Raw genomic sequence first — 13,554 nt, forward strand, 5'->3', positions numbered from 1 at the left:
CTATCTATCTATCTATCTATCCACCCATCCATTCATCCATCTATCTATCTCTCTATCGATAGCACAGACTGGCTACATCCCTCCTTCAGCCCCAATGATAGAAATGCAGATGTGAGCTGCTGTCCTCAGCTTGGCCTCCTGTTTTGATCCTCCTGCCTTAGTCTCCAGGGAGCTTGTCTTACAAGTGTGTGCCTCCATGCCTAGCCATATCCTTTCCCCTCTGATACATGTCTCTTGCTCTTTTGAGGTGGGTAGGAGGTAATGGGACCATTAGGATTCTTAGAGACACCTTTATCCAGCTGAGAGGCTCTAGAAAGTTCCACTTATATTTTCCTGGCGGCTTCCAAGGGGGTCTTCCCATCACACACTTGGTTTTAACCCTATGTCGGAGACTCTTCTGCCAGTTTAGAAGATTGTTTAAATTTAGAATCCAATAGATCCCTCAGTACTCAGAATTTTTTGGAATTCTGCTTGCCGACTGCTGCTTATTTAGTCTGTCTTTCTATATTTCATCATGTGTACTTAAAATCCTGACCGTGTTTTCTTCTTAAAAAAAAAAAAATTAGCGTGTTACCTTGTTCGGACTTTCTCTTTAAAACCTCCTCATACACTGAGCGGCTTAAACAATGAAAACATTCATTCCACCCAAACTCTGATGTGTAAAAGTCCAAAATCAAAGTGCACTTGGTGTTCATCAAGGGCTCTTGCTTATTAGCAAAGGGCTTTCTTTCTTCTCACTGTGTCCTGATGCTTCGTTCACATATGTATGTACATAGAAGGACAGATGGACAGACTCTTGGTGTCTCTCTTCTCAAAAGGGCATCATCAGAAAAACATCCCACCCTGATTATTCCTTTCATGGTACCTTTCCAGGAGCCGTAGTCTCTGGATACAGTCAAACTGGAGGCTATTGCTTTAACAAATGGGTTCTGAGAGGATACGGTTTAGTCTCTTACAGTTAGGCACACATTTTCATTAGTGTTTCAACTCTCTGCTATGATATAAAAGCCTGCCCCCAAGCCCACTGTCTCAAGGCAACAAGCATTCATCATTTCCCAGTGATCTATGGGTTGGCCATGTGTTCTTGTGTTGTGTGTTATATTGCTCTAAGGAGTTATCATTCCTGTGGCTGTGGCAAAACACCCGGCAACACTCCTTAAAGAAGAAATGGCTCATTTTCAGCTCATAGTTTGAGGATTCAATTCATCATGGTGGGAAAGCCAGGGGAATCACAGCTTGAGGCAGCTGGTCACAGAGCACCTATCGTTAGGAAACAGAGATGACTGCCCGTTCACGTTAGCCTTTTTATTTAGTCTTGGGCTAGAGACATCATATATAAGATAGGGTCCCCCCACCTCAGTCAAACCTTTCTGAAAACACCCACATAGAGTCACTGGGAGGTTGACCATGAAGATTAGCCATCACAGCCCAGCCTGTCTTCTTTTTTTGTGCGTACCTCTCTGCACTGCCATTGGCTTCCTCAAAGCATGGTGGCTGGGTTCTGAGAAGCATTCCAAAGGAAAAATCCACAGTAGGCAAGACTCTGTCAAGCCTTTGCATGTGTCCTGTCTGCCTGGGGAGGGAATTTAATTGAGCGCTGAGTCACACGTTCAGTGGGGGCTTAGGTCACATCATTTCGAAGTACAGCACCCTGACATTTGAGAAGACAGCAAAAGTAGAAAGATCTCTCTCAGCTCCTCTGATGCTCTGCCACTAAGCAAGACCTAAACTCTGGCTGCCCAACAGAACGAAGGCAGAGACACCAAGAAACTGAACATTCAGGTCTTGCTAAATCACCTCCAGATGCTATCATACCCTAGTCCTTCAACTCCACAATGTCTTTAAAACTGCGCCCATTTTCCAGTTTCTTTGGGAATTCATTTTTGTTGTTGTTGTTGCTGCTACTGTTGTTTTTGTTTTTGACTTGAGGTCTCTCTGTGTAACAGCCCTGGCTGTCCCCACACTCTCTTTATAAACCAGAATGGTTTCTGCAGGTAAGTACTGAGATTAAAGGTATGTGCTGCCACAGCCAGTGGAGACTTCATTTCTGATGGCACCATTGTCACATAAGCTTTGTATTAAGTAGATTTGTTTATGACTTAGACCATTTTGTGCTGTGTTAGCAGTTACCATAGATAGGATGATTTACATGGAATAGAAGACGGGTTTCCATGCTATGGAAGTTGGGAAATCTGAGGTACCGTAAGGCATGTACTACGTGCAGCATCACCATATGGCAGAAAGCAACAGAAGGCACAGGAGGAGAGAGTAAAGGAACTGAATTCCCCCGTCATAAACTCACCTCCTCGGTAATGATATCACTTCATTATGAGGCCAAAGCCTTCAGGCCTATTCTCCTCATAAAAGTGTGTCCTCTTTGCTTTTGGTGCTGTATCTCAGACCTGGGCCTCTCATGTACACCAAACCCTGCACCATTCCCTCAGCCTGGTCTCTTAATGCTGTTTCAATGGTCATTAAGTTTCAATGTGAATTTGGGAGGAGATGAACATCAAAGCATGCTAGTGTGTAGCCCTTTGGTCACAGGACTCTTAGGCAGGATCCTTGGTGTTAGGGAAGAAATCTTCTCTTCCAACAGGGGTATTCAGGTAGGAACAAACACATCGTCTTTCTAGTCATCCCAAGCAAAGGTTTTGTTGATTTCACTCACCTAAGACATTGGGTGTTCACTTTCTAGACTCCTGTGGTATCTTCCTTAGTGCTTGACTAACCTCCCCCACGTCTCCTTCTGTCTTGTAAGCCAGAGCTTCATGTGCTGAATTTCACCATAGCAGCATCCCTGTACGACAGTGGTTCTCAACCTGTGGGTCATGACCCTTCTGGCAAATCTCTGTCTCCAAAACCATGTACATTACGATCCACAACAGTAGTAAACTTTCAATTACGAAGTAGAGCCTCCAAAACTATTTACATTACAACCCATAACAGTAGCCAAGGTACTATTATGAAGTAGTGATAAAAACAGTGTTATGGTTGGGAGGCATCACCACGACATGAGGAAGCGTATTAAAGGATCGCGGCATGAGGAAGGATAAGAACCTCTTCTCAATGAGTCAGTCGCGTCTTTGGTGTAGTGCACTCACCATGGAACTGAGTTGCTGAAATCAACAGCAGCTTTTACCATTTTCTACAATTCTATGTGCAGCCCAAGCAGTCCTCTGCCTTTCAGCTGGGCTCATTGACGTATACACACTCAGCTGATGAATCAATGGCTGGGGCTGAACTCACCTGGCTCTCAGGCCGGGCCCGGCTTCTCTTTTTCATGTGGCCTTTTATCTGGGACTTCAACATGGCATGGCGTTCTCAAGCCAGGCAGCAGCATGCCAAGAGATTGAAGACAGAAATGATGTCACTTCAAGCTCTGGGACCAGCAAAACTCACCTCTGTCACATCCTGTTAAATAAAGCGAATAGCAAAGCCAGCCCAGAGCCCGGGCTCTTCCTCTTGGTTTTCCTTTCTTTGAGAAAAGGGTCTCAGGTAGAGCTCAGGCTGCCCTTGAATTCACAGTCGTCCTGCCTTGGCCTCCAGAGAGCTGAGCATATAGGATTGGACACCCGCCTGTCTAGACTGCTTAATGGAGTCGCAGAGAGACTGTAGCCGTACCAAACCCACTTCGTAAAGTTACACTGTGCTCCTAGATAGAAGGTTCAATATCACAAAGATTTCCACTCCTTCCAATAAATCTAGAAAGCCAAAGTCAACCAAAATCTCAACAGAGTGGTTTAGGCCATGGGAGAAGATATTTCATAGACTCCATACAGAACTGCAAAGGACTCAGACTCACCAACACCATCTTGAGGAAGGACAGCTGCAAACACCAGTCCTTACAGGACCCAAGTGATTATTTTTGGATAAAACTATAATAAACAGTAATTAACTAAGGGATAAATAATCAAGGTTTTCTTTTTTTAAATAAAATATCTAAATCATGATTTACATAATTTTAGGAAGGTTACAGAGAGTGGAGAACACTCATATGCATCTTATGAACTTTTTCCTTTAGTCTGGCACAACTGTGACGATTAATGAAGTAATAGTAAATGTTATTGTTACCTTTGCTATGCTGCACATGCTTGCACATGCTTGCACATGCTAGGCATGTGCTCCACCACTGAGCTATAGCTCCAACCCAGAATAAAAGTCTCATGAAAGGAGAAGCCCATGATGAGAACGTGGAGTCCAGTGTGAGGGCTCATGCCTGAACACTTCCTCTTGGAAGGCTGAGGCAGAGGGATTGCCACACGTTTAATACTGGCCTAGAGTGAGGCTGTTTCATAGAAAAAGCAAAACCAAACAAAAATGCACAAAAATGTAGGAAAATAATGGCAGTAAAAATGTCAGGATACTGGAAAGGAGATGGAAAAGTGGCAAATGAGTTAGACCCAAGAAAACAAATTCCTGGAGCTGTCGAGATGGCTCAGTGGTTAAGAGCACTGACTGCTCTTCTGAAGATCATGAATTCAAATCCCAGCAACCACTCGGTGTGGCATCCTTTGTGTGGCACACAACCACCTGTAATGAGATCTGACGCCCTCTTCTGGTATGTCTGAACACAGCAACAGTGTGCACTTAGATATAATAATAAAATAAATCTTTAAGCCGGAGCGGAGAGAGCAAGGCTGACCACAGCCTGCAGAGGTCCTAAATTCAAATTCCCAGCAACCACATGAAGGCTCACAACTACCAGTACAACACAGCCACAGTGTACTCATATACATAAAATAAATAAATCAAGAAAGAAAGAAAGAAAGAGAGAGAGAGAAAGAAAGAATACAAATTTCCAATTGGCAGGGAACAAAGGAGAGAGGTAGCCAGCCTACCTTATTCCACAAAACTCCAAAGATTTGGAAGTTGGGCAGAAAAGACAGAAACATGCTTAACGAATTTGAATAACTAATTACTTGGTGTGGCAGCTCATGCCTATACCCGAGCCCTTGAGAAGCTGGGGTATCTGGTATTCAGGGCATCCTTGCTTACATAAGAGATCATGATGAACAAGGAAGAGAAAAGGAGAAAGGAAGGGAGAAAGGAAGGGAAGAAAAGAAAGACGGAAGAAAGGAAAACGAAAAGAGAAAGAAAAATGGGGTGGGGAATCTCTGAGAAACATTTCAGCGTCAGCATCTGAGGTGGCCACCATGAACTCGCCCTTGCGGGCGGGCATTCTGTGGATTTTACACAGCCGTGTGGGAGGAGGGATGCTGGCTCTTCTCTTCCTTTGAAGATAGTGAACAAAGCTAAGGTGGAATGGACCAGCAGGCTGCTCCTGTAAGAGGTGAGGGCTGCCGTGAGCCCTCGGACTCTGTTTCTCTTAGTTCAGCATTTGTATAAATACTTTGGCTGCTTATAGGCACCACGTGGGCCGTTGGCTTGGGTGAGTAATAAAAGCTGTCCCATACCCCCAGAGAGTCCTCTCAGTTCTTTCTTTGCTGTCTGAAAATAGAACCCCACCCCCCACCCCCAGGCTTTCAAGGCCGTGTGTTTGCATAAGGGCTGTTACAGACTCGCCTCTGCTCTACAACCACAAACCTAGTTTGGTTTGGGTCACAGGAGTGACCTCCTCTTGGAAACAAAGGAGTTAAGCGAGCTGGCGAGCTGGGCGCAGCAGCATAGAGCAACTTAGCTTTCTAATTCCCCGGATTCTAGAACACTAGAAGCCAGGGCTGCACCTCCTGGAACAGAGCAGAATTCATCTTTAGAAATTTAGATCAGTTCAAAGGAAAGGATGAAAATTTTAAGTGGGTATTCTTTTCATTGTATATACATTATACTTCAGAAAGTAAATGTTTCATTTTGTTTTACATTTATTTGTGTAAGTGTGTGTGCATGTGCGTGCGTGCACGCGTGCCAAGGGAGGTCAGAGAACTACTCAAAGAAATTGATTATTTCCTTCTACAATGAGGATCCCAGAGATCAAACCTGGGTCTACAGGCTTAGACACCTTTACTCAATGACCCAAACCAAACTAGGTTTGTGGCTGTTTGTTTATTTTTAACAAAGAAACCCACAGAAAGATCTCATGATGGAGAGAAGAAAAAAAATCAGAAAAAAAAAGAACCATTACTATTTTCAGAGAAGTAGGGGAGAATATTGTATCTATAAAACAAAACAAGATGGTAGTTTTAGAACGAGTGTTTAATAGCCGGAGAGATGACTCCAATAGTTAAGAGCACTTGCTACTTTTCCAGAGACCCTGAGTTCAGTTCCCAGCACCCACGTGGGGTAGCTTACTACTGCCCGTAACTCCAGGGGATCTGACATCCTCTTCTCATCTTGTCAAGCACTTTCACAATGGGAATTAACTTAGGGCAATGTGATGGTTTATGTATGCTTGCCTTGGGGAGTGGCACTACTAGGAAGGGTAGCCTTGTTGGAGTAGGTGTGTCACTGTGGGTATGGGCTTTAATAACCTTGTCCTAGTTGCCTGGAAGCCAGTATTCTGCTAGCAGCCTTCTGATGAAGATGTAGAACTCTCAGCTCCTCCTGCACCATGCATGCCTGGACGATGCCATGTCCCTGACTTGGTGATAATGGACAGAAGCTCTGAACCTGTAAGCCAGCCCCAATTATACGGTGTCCTTGTAAGAGTTGCTTTGGTCATGGTGTCTGTTCACTGCAGTAAAGCCCTAAGACAGACAACCAAATAATAACAATCAAAACCAAACCAAAAATCCAATTAACATCAGATTTCTCAAGTGGAAGGTAGAAAATAAAGGAGCAGTACTGGGCTGGAGAGATGGCTCAGCAGTTAAGAGCACTGACTGCTCTTCCGAAGGTCCTGAGTTCAAATCCCAGCAACTACATGGTGGCTCACAACCATCTGTAATGAGATCTGATGCCCTCTTCTGGTGAGTCTGAAGACAGTTGCAGTGTACTTATGTATAACAAATAAATAAAATCTTTGATCAGAGGCTGGATCAAGAAGGAAAAAAAAAAGATGAGTAAAAACAAAACTAAAATACAAAAGAAAGATACATAATTTCTAGATATTATAAAGCAATGAAAGCAGCATTTTTTAAAAAAATGAAGAAAAGAGAAAGACAGACAGACAGAAAAAAAAGAAGGAAATTGTTATCTTGATAAATGAGAAGAGCTAGAAATTACAAAAGGGGGCTGTTTACAAATCATATGAGTATCAATGTTTGATCCTTCATGATGTTCAAGTACACCACTTTAATTAAAATTATTATTGTTGTTCTTGCAGTTCTGGGGACAGGACCCAGGGCCTTGCAGAATACAGGGCAAATGCTCTACCAACAATTAGCCCACTAATTATTATAATTATGTTAGTGAATGCAAAGAAAAAAAATGTACAGTTGGAATTGTATAATACCAAGAAACAGGAACCTTCCAAGTTTACATTGCCACACACATTAATGTAAATAAAATTTTATTTAACCATGAGTTAATACCAGAAAGCAGAGAAGATTTGGAAAAGCCAGCCTTCACTTTGTGATATACTTTGTAAAATTCGAGTTTTCAAACTGTGATAATTAATTCATGAAAGCTCGATGGTTTCATCCCACTTTTTGAAGTGTGTTAATATTTAAAGCCGAGTCTGTGTTTGAAGCATAAAGAATTTTATCAAATTAAACAGTGGCAAATCACTCTCTTTGGAAGGAAAAAAATTACAAGTTGCCTTCAAATCCCTTCCTTATCTTTTAAAAAGTCAAAACACATTGCTTTTGGATCTCATCCTAGTTTTTATTCCAAGGGTTTGCAGACAGAAATTCTACAAAAAAAAAAAAAAAAAAACTAATCTCGTTTCTTTTTCTTTCTTTCTTTCTTTTTTCTGGGTTAACATACGTAAGCATGCATATTTGAGTATTAAGAAATCAGCAATAGTTATTTTCACATCTGACGTATGAGACCAATGCAAAGAGAGTCCCTCCCCGCTGTAGAATGACAAGAACTTGTATTCTGTCCTCCAAAGCTTTGAGAGTTGAGCCTGTGGGTCTAGACAGGCATGCACACGTGTTTATGTGCTTGCACATTGGAGTCACACAAAATAGGAAGAAGCCCCAAAGGCCAGGTGGTTGGAGCTTAAATCCTGCTTTGCACTGCAGGAAAAAAATGGAAGTGTTTCTCGGAGGAGACGGTACCAGAGAAGAACAGGGGTCTGGGACTTCCGGAGAAATCCCGGTGCAGGTGCAATCGTGGTAAATCATGAGGCACATGTATCCATCTCGCAGACAGGCGGCCACCTGGTTTCTGTCTGCAAACCCCTGGAATAGCAAACTAGGATGAGATCCAAAAGCAATGTGTTTTTACTTTTTAAAAGATAAGGAAGGGATTTGCAGGCAATTTGTAATTTTTTTCCTTCAAAAGAGAGTGATTTGCCACTCTTTAAGGCAGGCACCTTGGTCTCCCCCTCGGTAAGCAGGGGATACACACCTGTAACCCCAGCGATGGGGAAGCTGAAGCAGAACTCAAATTCAAGACTAGTCTTGACGATAGCACAAATCTGAGACCAGCATGGACTCCATAAGACCTCATCTCAAACACAACAACAATAGCAACAACACAACACAACACAACACAACATAAAAACCAGAGTATACATATCATAGAATGTAAGTCCTCTTTCCTGTGAGACGGTTCTTCAGCTAGTGACATGACAAGGAGGGAGCTCATGGCAGAGCATCCCTTCTGGAAGAAAGTCGCTTAGTTAGAGAACGTCAGAGACGGCCTGGCTGAGAGCACTAAGATCAGCATATCTGCTATCTTAATCCTTCTTCCTTCCCCTCTTTCCAGAAGTGTTTCCATTGTTGCCATTATTGCCTGACTCTTGCAAATACATAAAAGGATAACGCACACCTTCTCTACAGGAAATTAAATTTTCTTTTTCAGTTTCTTGGGGCAGCGACTCCAGTGTCCCAGGCTAGCCTTGTCCAGTGTCCCAGGCTAGCCTTGAACTTGAGATGTAGTTGAACATGGATGGCCTTGAACTCCTTTCTAATCTTCCTGTCTCCCCCTCCCAAGTGTTGGGATCTCAGTCATGCACCGCCACAATCGATGGGAAGTGATTATCTTGTATCGCCATACACAAGTAACTATAAAACAAAACAAAAAGGGAGAAGAGGAAAGAATGGGAGTTTTTAGGGTATCTGGAGTCTCAGGATATTCTATAGTCATGTGATAGGTGGCCGATAGAGCCTGATAGGTTTCTTAAGCCTTTAAGGAAACCCCATGAGGGAGAGGCAAGGCAAGTCTGCTGATTATGCGTTAGAGTTCTGAACAAAACACTTACCAAATAATCCACCTCCATATGCAGAACTAAAGAGAGCCTCATAAATGACAGAGGCAGTGAAGGCGATGGACACCATATGAAGACAGATGCTAAGCCTTATCTTGTTCTGGTAACCCTTCAGAATCTGCAGGCCCAAATGGAGTCGAGGCTCTCAGTAACAACAGTGCTCAGGTCCCTGGAAACCAACCTGGGTACCTGTTGGCTTCAGCCACAGGCCAGAAACGTCACCCATAATGAAGCGAGTGGGGAACTAGCCATGGGCTGCCCCGCTCAGCTCCAGGCTTAGGGACCTTTAAGTCACTGAAAGGCAGAGAAGCTAGAAGGTGAACTTGGGTTTGCCCTCAGTAACATGGAGACCGACTCATCTGTAAGAGAAAGTTATGTTTCTCAAAGAGGTTTCCCTTGTAAAGTGTCTTTTCTGCACCTGGAAGAAAGGAGTGGGGGGGCAGCGGGGTTGGGTGTGTGTGTGCCTGAGGGAGGGCTCACCCCCCCCCCCATGCAAGGCCTGGGCTTGACCCCCTCACAGTGAAGAAAAGAAGGACCTAAATTCACATAACAACGTACATCTGTTCTAGGACGCTTTTCCAGGCCGTGCCGTCTTAACTGGGTCATCCTTTATTCTAGTCTTTGTTTCAAAGTCTGATAGTATTTAGGCCTGACGGTTAAATGCTTTTTCTAAAAAAAAAAAAAAGATCTACTCTAAAGACTTTTTTTCTTCCACATATACGGGAGGTATAAGGGATTTAAGTTAATAAACATGCCTGCTTCTCTCCTGTTCATCTTTCTTTTATTATAGGGAGTTCCAGTTTAGCTATGAAAAATAGAGGAAAGAGGTCTTACCACTGCTACCGCTGCTTTCTCCTCTGACGTGGAGGGCTTGTCAGGAGGCAGGAGAGGGCCTCAGAGGTCCCTGTCCCTCTCATCCTGAGGAAGCAGTTAGCACAGTGCACCCAAAGTATGCACAGGGGACACTGAACAATGCAGGGCCCTTTATGTCCTCAGGCGTTTGACTTCTGGCCCACTGCTGCACTGACCACAAGATCCCTACAAATAACTCCCACATGAGAGAGAGGCACAGAAAGCTTGTGGGATGTTGCATTAAAACTGGATACACCTAGATAGAGGGCACAGCAGGCTCTGAAGAGCAAGAAAGGGCTCGTTTTTTTGTGTCTAGTACCAAGAATGCATTGCAAGCCCACTTCAACGAACAAGTACTCCCTGAATAGTGAGTGCTACGTTTGAAAGTCCCGGAAAAGGGATTTCACTTCACGTTGCAGATTATCCAGGTTAGCATGAAAAGAGGCCTAACCAACACTTTATACATGCAAATCGGGCACAAGATGTTCTTTTATTCAATTATTTATTGGGCATCTGCTATGGGCTGCCATCAGCATTCAAGGCGCTAGAAACAGAACGTTCTACAGTTGTGACACATATTCTTGTGATTTCGTTCACTCGCAATTCATCATTTGGATATAAAACAATATTGCCAAAAAAAAAAAAAAATCAGTTTTAAAGTGTGAGTGATATGTGGTGGTGCAAGCCTATAGTCCCAGCGACTGGAGAATCTCAAGTTGGAGGCAGCTGGAGCTTCATAGTGAGTTCAAGATGGAGCTGGTGTTCCGGTCTGTAAACTCTGGCTATTAGGGATGCTGAGGCTGAAGGAATACAATCCTGGGTTATAGAGTCCCAGAGATCAATAGCCAAGAGGGTTACATAGAGATCCTGCCTCAAAAAAGTAAGTATTGGGGATGTGGCTTAGTGGTAGAGCCCTATCTTGGCAAAACCCTAGGTTCAATTCATCAGCCCAGCAGACTATTTCCAAAAAAAGGAAAATTCATCAAGACTGCTGTTAGTTCCAACAGCACTGGAAAGATCTGAAGGGTAAATTAGAGAAGAGTCAAATTTTTACTAGGAACCTCTTTTACTCATCACACACACACACACACACACACACACACACACACACACACAAACACACACACACACACACACACACACACACACACACACACACACACACACACACACACACACACACACATACCTGGCCTCCATAGCAACAGGAAATTGTGTCTTTACTTAATCCGGTAGTCTACTGCCACCTTGTGTCCAAACTCCTCAATTACACAGTGAAGTAGTGCCATTTGCAAAGGTACTAAGTTAATTTACTATTGCCGTTAAAGGACAGAAGGAAGGAATCTCTCTTACTTCTCTAGGGTCCTAGTCTTTCCATTGGCTGAAAAATTATCAACAGATGAAAGAAAAAGGTGTGTGTACTTACACTCACCAGGGCTTTGCAGGAAGCCACCACCTTAGTAAGATTCACACATCAATGTAGCTGGCTTTATAGGGGAGAGGAGAATTGAGGGATGCTGTAGAGGGGGTAGCACATTTTTAAAAAGGAGAATTGAATGGCCTACAAAACACACAGTCAAAGGCTTGGGTCAAAGGTCACTGGGCTCTACATGTGGTATTTGATTTTTTTTCCCCAGTCTCTTCCTCTGATGAATTTAATCTTCTTTGGTTAATGAAATTTCAGTAAGAGGATTGAAGGTAACTGTGTGGCTTTTTTGTTGTTGTTGGACCTGCGGATCGGGAGATAAGGGAACTGCAGAGCAAAGCTTCTCCCTGCACTGTCAGGGAAGGAAACAACAAGGGACCTTAATTCTTCTTAGGCCTTCCAATTTCCCTTAGTTCAAAGTGCTCAGCACCGCTTGGCGGAGGCATTTGCTGAGTCCCCACACTGCTGCCATAAATTATCACAGGCTTGGTAGTTTAAAGACAACCCAGGCGGTTTCATAATCCTGCATTTGAATCATGCATTTGAAATAGACCTCAGCGGGCTAAAATTAAAGTATCAGCAGGACCCACATTCCTTCTCAGAGCCTGGCGGAAGTTTGCGAGGTTTGAAGTTTGCGCCTGTGTTGCCTGGTGGTCCCTTCACAGTTTGCAGGGCCGTCGTGGGGAGTGGGATCATCCTCGGGGTGCAGCGTTCTGACACTGTGTCCCCGTCCCCTTACAAGGATCTTCTGATTACCCTGGGCCCATCACCAGGATATGCTCCTGTCTCAGCTCTCTACCTGCAACCTCAGTCCTCCCCAGCCGTATCGCATCCCCAGCCGTATGCTCCTGTCTCAGCTCTCTACCTGCAACCTCAGTCCTCCCCAGCCGTATAGCACAGCCCGTTTATAGGTTTGATAAACTAACATATCCTCTTTGGGGCAAACAGCATTATTTTGCCTTCCGAAGAATCTATTAATTTTTTTCTGGGAATACACATGCTACTTATATTCAGTCAGATGGTAGCCAGTAAGTCTGACTTTCTGTGCCCTTGTTTGTGACGTGGAACTAATGAAGAGAAAAAGAAAGATCTCTGTCACCATGTCTAAAAGTGTTTACTAAGTGTTTAGAATTCCCCCAAGTCCCCCCAAATACACACTATTGATCTTAACTAGAAAACTCACTGAATATAAAAGTAGTGCTGGCCAGGCAGTGGAGCGCACACTTGTAATCCCAGCTCTCAGGAGGCAGAGGCAGGTGGATCTCTGAGTATGAGGTCAGCCTGGTCTACAGAGTGAGTCCCAGGACAGCCCGGGCTACACAGAGAAACATTATGTATAAAAACCAAACCAAACCAAACCAACAACAACAACAACAAAAACCCAAAAACAAAAAATAACAAACAAAACAACCCAAACCAAAACCAAAACCAAAACAAAAACAAAAAACAACGAAGTGGGCATATGAGACCAAATACTGCTTTATAACATAGAAAACATGTATGATTTTTGTTGTCTTTTTTTTTTGAGATCCGGTCTTCTGTAGCTGAGGTGCATGGCCTTGAACTCCTGATTCTCCTGCCTCCATCTCTCAAGTTAAATAGAGAGTCTTGTTTACCAGGGACATGGTTTTATTTACACATTGGTAGGAATTAAACTCATAAGAACTTTTTAAAAAGTTAACGGGGTTACAGAAAGAGGGGAATGAAACAAATCTGTGTTGATTCTTGATTCTTCACTGGTGCCAGGAGAAGGCCCGCATTGGCCAGCCAGGGCAGTGTGGCCACATGACATCCACTAGACATTTATTTGCTTATTGGTGCTGGTGATCAAAACCAGGATGTCAAGCTGGGCAGTGGTGGCACACGCCTTTAATCCCAGCACTTGGGAGGCAGTGGCAGGTGGATTTCAGAGTTTGAGGCCAGCCTGGTCTACAGAGTGAGTTCCAGGACAGCCAGGGCTACACAGAGAAACCCTGTCTGGAAAAACAAAAAACCAAAAACCACG

This window comes from Mus musculus, chromosome 15 (assembly GCF_000001635.26).
Source record: "Mus musculus strain C57BL/6J chromosome 15, GRCm38.p6 C57BL/6J".
In the NCBI taxonomy this organism is placed as follows: Eukaryota; Metazoa; Chordata; class Mammalia; order Rodentia; family Muridae; genus Mus; species Mus musculus.